Source organism: Narcine bancroftii, chromosome 1 (genome assembly GCF_036971445.1).
Source record: "Narcine bancroftii isolate sNarBan1 chromosome 1, sNarBan1.hap1, whole genome shotgun sequence".
In the NCBI taxonomy this organism is placed as follows: domain Eukaryota; kingdom Metazoa; phylum Chordata; class Chondrichthyes; order Torpediniformes; family Narcinidae; genus Narcine; species Narcine bancroftii.
Window position 1 is genome coordinate 114,972,444 of NC_091469.1, and position 10,771 is coordinate 114,983,214.

Genomic DNA, 10,771 nt, shown 5'->3' on the forward strand with positions numbered 1-10,771 from the left:
ATCTAAAATGGCAGTGCAAGTACTAAAATGATGACAGATTTGAATTTAGTTGATATTTGGCAAAGATTTAATCCTACAGAGAAAGATTTTTATTTTTATTCTTTACGCCATAATTCTTTTTCAAGAATTGATTATTTTTTAATTTCAACGCATTTGCAAGATAGGGTTATATCTGTGGATTATAAGGCAAGGTTGGTTTCAGATCATTCATTACTATTATTAGAATATCAGAGTTCGCAAGATGTTCAGAGAACCCCAAGATTACAAAAACCAGAATTTATTAGTTATTTAAAAAAACAAATTGAGGTTTTTATTAGTAATAATATTAATTCTGTTTCTAGACATTTTGTTTTATGAGTTGCAATGAAAGCTTTTTTACGAGGTCAAATTATTAGTTATGCTTCTAAAGTAAAGAAAGAGAGAATCAGAGAGAATGAAGATTTAGAGAAAAAGATAACTGTTACTGAAAAAGAATTTCAAAAAAATCCTACTGAAATGCAAAAGAATCAGTTAACTAATTTAAAATTTAAATATAATGAATTACAAACATATCGGTTTGAATGTTTAATGAATCGAACTAAACATAAGTTTTATGAATGGGGTGAGAAAGCTCATAAAGTCCTTTCATGGCAGTTGAAAAAAGAACAATTATCTAGGATTATACCAGCAATTAGAAAGAAATCGGGCATTACTTTTAGACAAAAAGAAATTAATGAGGAATTTTGTAATTTTTATAAAAAATTATATACTTCAGAATGTAAAGATGTAACTGAAGATGCAATAGATTCTTTTTTGAAAAATATTAAATTGGCACAACTGAATCAAGAAGATAGACAAGAGTTGGATAAATCTTTTACAGAAAATGAAATTGAAATGGCAATAAGAGATATGCCAAATGGAAGATGGGTTTTCTATAGAGTTTTATAAAACTTTTTATGTTGATATATCTTCTATTTATAAGGATGTAATACAGCAAATTTATAAAACTTTTCAATTACCTGAATCTTGTTCTAATGCTATAATTACAGTTATACCAAAAAAAGATAAAGATCTTTTACAGATTTCTTCTTATCGACCAATATCGTTGTTAAATGTGGATTATAAAATTGTAGCTAAAGTTATAGCTATTAGATTAGCTCAATATTTACCTAAAATAATACATAAAGACCAAACAGGATTTATAAAAAATGGATATGCGTCTGATAATATTTTGCATTTAATAACTTTGATAAACAAATCTAAATCTCAAATGAATTATCCAATAGTGGTTTTGTTGGATGCAGAAAAGGCTTTTGATAGAGTGGAATAGAAGTTTTTTTAATGTACTTGAGAAATTTTGTTTTGGTTCCTCGTTTATTGGATTGATAAAGGCTTTATATAATAGTCCGAAGGCTAGAGTTGCTACCAATGGGCAGATTTCAGAATCTTTTGATTTAACAAGGTCTACTAGGCAAGGATGTCCATTGTCACCTGCTTTATTTGCCATAGTTATTGAACCTTTAGCACAATTAATACGTCAAAATGAAAATGTTAAGGGTATGAGAGTTTTGAATGAGGAAGATGAGATTAATTTATTTGCTGATGATGTTTTATTATATTTGGTGGATCCTGATATCTCTTTACCAGCAATTCAAGAATCTTTAGAAAATTATGGTCAATTATCTGGTTATAAGGTAAACTGGGCTAAAAGTGAAATTTTGTCAATTTGTAAAGATGATTATTCAGTATATAAAAATATTATAAATTTGAAGTGGACTAAACAAATTAAATATTTAGGAATTAATGTTAATACAGAATATCAAGATTATATTCAATTAATTATCTTCCTTTAATAAAAAAGATTAAGTTAGACTTGATTAGGTGGAAGGATTATAAACCTTTAGGTTTATTGGGGAAGATTAACACTATAAAAATGAATATTTTTCCTCGGATACAGTATTTGTTTCAATCAATTCCTTATTTTTTTTTAAAAAAAGCTTTTTTAAGGATTTATATAAAGCAGTTAGAGACTTCTTATGGAAGGGAAAATTTCCAAGGGTAGCAATGAAAAAGTTGATGTGGGATTTTCAATTTGGAGGTTTGAGACTACCGAATTTTCAACATTATTATGAGGCAGCTCAATTTAAATTTCTTAGTGCATTAATGAATACAGAGGACCCAGCTAGTTGGGTAAAGATAGAAATGGCAGTTATTTTAGAAAAATTTCCACATGAGTTTTTATTTCGATGGAATAAAAATTTATTACGAACTTATGATGTACCAATATTGAAACATTTATTGAATTTATGGACAAGTAAACTTAATAAATTGGGGCTTAAAAATAAATGGTCTGGGTGATTGCCATTATATAATAATCAACTTGTTCCTTTTACGGTCTCCAATATCACTTTGAAACAATTGGAAAGGAAAGGAATAAAAAAATTATCAGATTGTTTTTTTGAAGGATTTTTTTGTTCTTTTGAAGAATTACAAAGGAAATTTGGTATTAGTGGAAATTCTGTATTATCAGTTAAGATCATTTGTAAAACAGGTATGTGGCCGGCATATGATTTTATTGCCTGAAACTAATTTTGAGAAATATGTACTTTCCATACCAAAAAAGGGGTATATATCTGATTTGTATTGTATTTTACAAGAAAATGAAAACAAGACAGATTGGGATAAAGATAAGTTGAAATGGGAAAAAGATTTAGGTTCTATAATAGCTGAAGAAGCCTGGATGGAAATTTGTCAGAATAGTATTCGGAAATTGATTAATGCTAGATTAGCGATGATTAATTATAATTTTATACATCAATTATATTTAACACCAGAGAAATTGTTGTTTTCATTGTGATCAGACAGCCAATACTTTTTTACATACAGTTTGGTTTTGTGATCGATGGCAACAGTTTTGGAAAGGTATTCAATCTATATTTAATAGTTTATATAATATCTATGTTGTATTAGATCCTGATATATTTTTATTAGGGAATATGCAATCATTAATTGACTTAGGCTTAAATGATTATCAGATTTCTTTTATCTATTTTGCCTTAGCGGTGGCTAAGAAATGTATAGCGCTTACTTGGAAAGATAGAAATATACTAACCTTAGATAGGTGGTATTTAGAGATGAAGTCTTGTTTAATTATGGAAAAGATATCTTTTTCAATTCAAGATAAGATGTCTTTATAAGCTGAAAAGGACTCCATTTGTTAAGTACATGCAATTAAGTTTGACTTAAATATGTTTTATGTGTGATATTTTAGATTTGATAACTTTTTTTATTAATATTTTTACTTGTTATTTTTTTTATTTGTGAGTGTTTTTTTATTACTAACTTTATTAATTTTTTTATTACTAACTTTATTAATTCTTCACTCTTTATTTTGGGGGAAGGGTGGTTTTTTTATATATAGTTTTTTTTAGTGGTCATATATATGGGGGGGGTTAGACTGACTTAAGTTAGGTTATTAATGCTGTGTTGTAATAATTACTTTATTTTTATTTTTCATTAAATGTAATTATTTTGTTTTATTCATGTGATAAAATCTTTAAATAAAGTTTCAAAAAAAAAGAACTGCTTGTAAATTTGCATGATAAATAAGAGTGTAATTTTTGGACACTACTAATTCCCCAAGGAAAGCTCAGATATAACTTACAAGATTCTTGTAATGCTGTATCTAAGCTTGCTCAACTGTTGAGTTAATATATTTTTAAAAAAACATCCAAACCCTAGTTTCCTCCCTAACATGGGTCTATTCCAATTTCCAACATCCACAACAATATGCAAGAAAGAAAATTGAAGAGTCAAAGATGCTGGAAATGTAAATAAAAAATGGAAAATAAGGGGAAATTCTGCAGGTTAGAGAGCATCTGCAGAAGGAGAAGAAAAACACTGATCAAGGGGATCTTTGATCAGAAGCATTAAATCTGTTTCCCTTTCTACAGATACTACCTGACTTGAGTATTTCAAACATCTTATTATTTTTGCAAACAACTCAGGCAAAATGCCTGAATTAATTGAAAATAAGAGTAGGAGAAAGCGATTCAGTCCTGAAATTCAATATGGTCAAAGCTGATCATCTGCCTCCGCACAACTTTCCCTCTCTTCCCATCATTTCAGAAATCAGTATGATGATCTCTTGCTGGCCTCCTGTTGTGGCAAATTGATTCTTTAAGTAAGAAGACCAAAACAGCACACTATTCTTCAAAGGTATTCTCCCCAAGACTCTTCCTCCTGTAATCAAATAACCTTGCAATGAAAGCCAAGGTACTATTTGCCTTCTTAACTACTTGTTGCATCCGTATGTTTGCCTTCTGTAACTGACGTAAAAAGACACCCAAGTGTTTTTGAACATCAATGTTTCTCAATTCAATAATACATTGCCTTTGTTTCGCCAACCGAAGTAGTTAACTTCATATACACTGCTTAGCTTTTTCCCCATTTCCAAGAAACTAGGTGTGATAGTACAGATCTATCACCAATGTACATAGTGTATATAGTTACTGTGCTTACAGCTATTGGCTGAGAGCTAAGCCACGCCTATTGTCTGGGCCTTAAAGGGTTGTGTCCCCAGCCAGGTCGGATCATTCCAGACTGGTCGGCCACCTGTGAAGAGCTCCTGTCTTTTGCTAATAAAAGCCTTGGTTTGGATCAACAAGTCTTTGATTCTTTTGATGAGCTCTACACTAGGAAACTCTTCTAGAGATTCCTTGATGAAGGTCTTGATGACAGGATCTAGCCTGAAATGTTGACTATTCTTTTTCTCCCACTGATGTTGCTCGGCCCATTGAGTTTCTGCAGCAGATTGGGTGCTTCTCCAGATTTCAGTACCTGCAGATTCCTATGTGTCTCATAACCCTAACCAGTTTGGTGAAGAGTATAATATGGAGAGCTGTGACCCAATCGTCAATCACAGATTGGTCACATGGGCATATTTGGGCAGAATAAGGCTCATGGGCCAGAGGGGTCTGTTGACCATAATTAGTGACTGCCAACCTATTCAGTTGTATCAAACTCAAATTCCTCTTCCCATGTTAAGATGGGGTGGGTCATGAGTGTTATTGTAGCATTCCTTCCTCTGGATTAAGCAGTACTGAATGATGTTAAAGAGGTTTGGGTGCCAAGTCTTCTTCTAGTGGAAACACAATCTGGCCCATTGATGATTAATGTTTATCTTAATGAAATAATGGCTTATAGTTATCGGGTGATGAATGGTCACTGGCAGCTCAAGACTTGATCCTGCTTCTTCCCAGTGCTAGTGTCATTTATTAGCCATGTACGACTGATGGAGGTGGACTTCCTGCTGTCAAAATGGACCTTTTCATGTAAATTTGGAAAATACAAGCAATGTTATTCTGAGACTGGTGTGCAGTATATTGCCAGAACTTAAAGACCTTGGAAAAAAATAGAGAGGTTACAAATGACATTGATAGGATCAGAGTTGGGCTGAGAAGTGGCAGATGGAGTTAAACCTTGATTTAACATTGCAGTAGGTCATATTTGGAGGTAGAATGCTTTGTTAATGGGAAGACTCTGAGCATAAACTAAGAGATCCTGAGATCCATGTCCATAGGGCACTCAAAGTTCTGCAAAGGTCGATAGTGTTGTTAAGAAGGTGTACGATGTGTTGCCCTTTATTTGCTGTAGGATTGAGATGAAGAGCCATGAGGGAATGCTGCACCTCTGTAAGCCTTTAGTTCGACCTCACATGGAATATTGTGTTCCGTTCTGATCACCTTGTGACAGGAATGATGTGGATGCTTTAGAGAGGGTTTGGAAGAGATTTATAAGGATGCTGTCTGGATTTTGAGAGCATGCCTTCTGAGGATATGTTGAGTGAACTTAGTCTTTTCTTCTTTGAACAGCAGGTGACTTGATAGGGGTGTGCAAGATGATGAGAGGCATTGACTAGTGCCTTTTTCCAAAGCTTGAAATGGCTAACACGGGGTTGGGGGCAGGAGAAGGGAAGGGAAGGGCAGGGGATAGTTTTAAAGTGTGTGCTAGAAAGTACAGGGGGGATGTAAGAGACAGGTTTAGCACACAGAGAATGGTGGGTACATGGAATGTGGTGCCGGCTACAGCCATGTAGAGACTATTAGATTCATAAAAGTGAAAAAAATGAAGTGTTACAGAATAGGGAAATTCTAGGCAGCTATTAGAATAGGCGATTTGGTTGGCACAACACTGTGGGCCATAGGGCCTTTACTGTCCTGTAGATTTCCATGTTCTATGTTTCATGAGTTACCTTTGGAATTTCTAATGCTCTTGTCTGAAATGGCAATGGATGAATCAAAATTAGGCTGTTTTATAATCTGATGTGGTGCAGAATTAATGTTGTGTTGCTAGCATCCCAGAGTTGGTTTTGTAAAGCAGTAGGAAAAAAGTCACATGTCTTTTATTCCTACTTACATGCGTTCTCTCCATATGGTGAATAAGAAAAGGGAGAAAAGGGATTATTGTCTCAATTACAAAGGGAGATGAATATAGGGATGAATTAAGAATGTGCATCAGCCTTTGTCAGAATTCAGGTGGAGCTGCTGCAAAAGAAACAATTAAGCTTGTTCAGTGAACCTGTTTAAAGGATTATTATCATCTGAAAAATAAATCACAATGTGATAAACAGCAATGGCATTTCATATGGCATAGTGCCATCTGGTGGAGAAGACATGTGACTACAAGTGTTAAAACAGCTCACCAAAGTTAGACAATAAACAAAATTGCTGAAGGAACTCAGCAGGTTACACAGCATCCATGGGAAGCAAATGGTAATGAATGTTTTGGGCCTAAGCCCTTCACAGGCTGATGCATTTTTCCTCTCAACCCCATTCTCCTGCCTTTTCCCCATAACCTTTGGCATCCTTGAACCTATCAAACACTTCAAATATTCCTAATGACTCGGCAACAAATTCCACTGATCCACCACCTGAAAAACTATTTGCTTATCTTTGTTCTAAAGGGATGTCCTTTTATTCTGAATCTGTGCCTGCTGGTCCTGAACTTTCCCACTACTTGAAACAATTTTTCCACCTTCACTCTCTCCAGCCTTCAAATAATCAGTTGGTTTCCATGAGATCCCCTTGCATCCTTGTAAACTCCAACAAGTGCAGGCCCAGAGGCATCAAAAACTCCTCATACATTACCTTTCTCATCTCTGTACTATCCTCTCATATCTGGTGACCTAGCAGAAGCCTAATAGCCTGAATCCATCTGAGATTGTCTGATCTCAGACACTAAGCAGGCTCAGGCCAAGTTGGCACTTGGAGGGGAGACTGCCAAGGACCAACAAGTACTGCAGTTTTGTGTGAGGGATGCTGGATAGGTGGTGACTCTCTGTCTGCCTTATGGTAGACAAAAGTTAAAGAATTTCATGTATGTTACATTCTCAAAGTAGTATTACATGACAAAAATGGAACGTTTACCTTTTACCTTGTGTTTCTTATTGACATAACCACTGTTTAATGGTCTGAATTTGCAAATGCAAAGAAGATGGCAAATCATCTAGCAGACAAGGTTAGCACCTTTAAACTGAAACTTCACAAAAAGCATTACAGTATATTACAGGCCCTTCATCCCTCGATGTTGTGCTGACCTATATAAACCTACCCAACAATCCAAACCTTCTCTACCTCACACCCATAAATGTCTATTTTCCTTGCATTCATGTACCTGTCAAAGAACCTTTTAAATGCTCCTTTTGTACCAGCCTCCACCACCACCCCTAATAATGTATTCCAGGCACCCATTCCTCTCTGTGTAGAAAGTGTATCCCTGACATCTCCCCTGAACTTTCCTCCCCTCACCTTAAACAGATGTCCTCTTGTGTTTGTTGCAACCTGGGAAGAAGGTGCTGCTTGTCCATCCATACCTCTCATAACCATATAACCATTTACGGAGCGGAAACAGGCCATAAACTCGCAAATTCAAGATTTTTGGAATCTAACAGGTGGAGCATTCAAAATCCGACCTCTTCCTTTGCAACCCAGCACTGAAGTTTGGGTACACTGAATTGGATCATAATTGATCTGTGCCTCAGATTTATTTTGTCACCTTTGTTCTATACTGTTTTCTTACACAAAAATATATCACTATAAACATTTTGTTTTTATTGCCTGTTCTCAGGGAATGGGGGGTGGAGGGGTGGGGTTGATGCCAGTGGTTCCACATGATTGATTTTTCTTTTATTAACTCAAAAGATCACCTTGGTTAGAGAGAGGAGTTAGATTTAGATTTTTTTTCCTTTATTTTTATACAAGTTAATACAATAAAAGGGTTTAACATGGTTACATGGATTAATTCAATGTTTCTGAAGTATTACAAGCAATTATTGATATAGTTTTATCTACTTTTCTTTCATTGGCTTTTTCTCTGTATACAAATTCATTATTATATAATTGTCAATTTTTCCTTATATGTTAAACTTAATAAAAATATTTTAAGAGTAAGAAGAAAACCTGTTAAACAAGAAAATATCCAAATATTGTGATTTAGTTTACATAAAAGTGCTGGAGAAACTCAGCATGTCACACAGCACTCTTTATAACCATATAACAATTACAGTATGGAAACAGGCCATCTCGGCCCCTCTAGTCTGCACCGATTTAAGTGAACTCCACTAGTCCCACCTTACCTGCTCCCTGCTCATAACCCTCCAATTCTCTCACATCCATGCACTCATCCAACCTTCTCTTAAATGACAAAATTGACCCTGGAGCCACGATCTCTTCTGGAGGGTCATTCCACTCTGAGTGAAGAAGCCTCCTCTTATATTTTTCCCTCTAACCTTTAACTTATGACCTCTCATTCTAATCTCACCTACCCTCAAAGGGAAGAGCCTATTCACATCTACTCTATCTATTCCCTTCATAATTTTATATACCTCTATCAAATCCCCCCTCCACCTTCTACGCTCCATTGAATAAAGACCCAGTCTACTCAATCTTTCTTTGTATTCTAGATGCTGCAATCCAGGCAAAATTTTAGTAAATCTTCTCTGCACCCTCTCTACCTTATTGATATCCTTCCTATAATTTGGGGACCAGAACTGCAGACAGTATTCCAAATTTGACCTCACCAATGCCTTGAATAGTCTCAACATCACCTCCCAGCTCCTATATTCTATTCTTTGATTTATAAAGGCCAACATACTAAAAACCTTCTTCACCACCCTATCTACATGAGAATTCACCTTCAAAGAATGATGAACCGTAATTCCAAGATCTCTCTGTTCCTCTGCATCCCTCAACGCCCTCCTCTTCTCTGCATATGTCCTGTTATGATTATTCTTCCCAAAATGAAGCATTTCACACTTATCTACATTAAACTCCATCTGCCACCTTTCAGCCCACTCTTCTAAGCATCCAAATCCTTCTGCAGTCCCTAAAAACCATCTTCTCTACCCACAATACCCCCTATTTTTGTATCATCTGCATATTTACTAACCCAATTTACCACCTCATCATCCAAATCATTAATGTAAATGTTAAACAACAAGGGACCCAACACTGATCCTTGAGACACACCGCTCGTCACCGGCCTCCATCCAGTTATCCACCATGACTCTTTGGCATCTACCTTCTAGCCACCGATGAACCCATCAGACTATCTCAACATTAATACCTATCTCAGGAATCTTCCTTACTAACCTTCCATGTGGAACCTTATCAAAGGCCTCACTTAAATCCATATAGACTACATCTACTACTCTAGCCTCATCAACCTTCCTTGTCACCTCCTCAAAAAAATTCAACAAGATCTGTCAAACATGATCTTCCTCTCACAAACTCATGTTGGGTGTCCCTGATCAGTCCCTGCCTCTCGAGATACTTATACATATTATCCTTAAGAATACTTTCCATTAGTTTACTGACCACCGATGTCAAACTTACTGGCCTATAATTGCTGGGCCTACGCCTGGAGCCCTTTTTAAACAGAGAAACGACGTTTGCAACATACCAATCCTGCTGCACCACACCTTCCTCCAGTCCAGCCACGTTTTGGACCTGAGCCCTTCATCATGGTATGAACAAAAAGCAGGCAGGAGCCTGAATGAAATGGTGGGGTGAGGAATGGCAGGAGGAGCATGGGGTCACAGATAAGAGGTCATAGGTGGAAATGGGTAGGAGGGCACAAGATAAAAAAACTGAGGAGTGATATTTGGAAGAAATAGCTTTGTGAATGGAGAGGGAAGGGGTGGACAGCTGGAGGAAAGGAAATGGATGGATGGAGAAATGAGAGAGACAGTGGAGGGGCCTAATGAAAACCGGAGAAGCCTATGTTTATGGCATCTAGTTGGAGAGAGCGCAGATGGAATACAGTGAAACCTCATTAGAACGCAATTCATTAATCCGCGGAATCACTTATAATGCGGGTGTCTGTGGACCCCAAACATTGATTTTATGATGCCAGGCTAACAGTGGCTAACAACCACAAACTCAAAAATGGACTCATGACTCATTTACAAGATGTGTCTGTTAATATGTGGAGTTTAAAGGTCTTAAAGGTCTTATTATAGGGTTTGAGTCACAGTATTCTGTTTTCCTGCTTCTTGAATCATGACGTATATGCATCGGTTCTGAAATGGCTGTAACACGGTATAAAATCTTGGACCCCAACTACCATGTTCTAATGAGATTTTACTGTATTAGGTGTTGCTCTTCCAACTTACCAATGCCTTGGTTTGGCAATGCTTGAGACCATGGTCAGACATGTCGACAAGGGACTGGGGTGTGGCATTGAAATGGTTGGCTACTGGGAGATCCCCATCATTGAAATGGACAGATTGAAG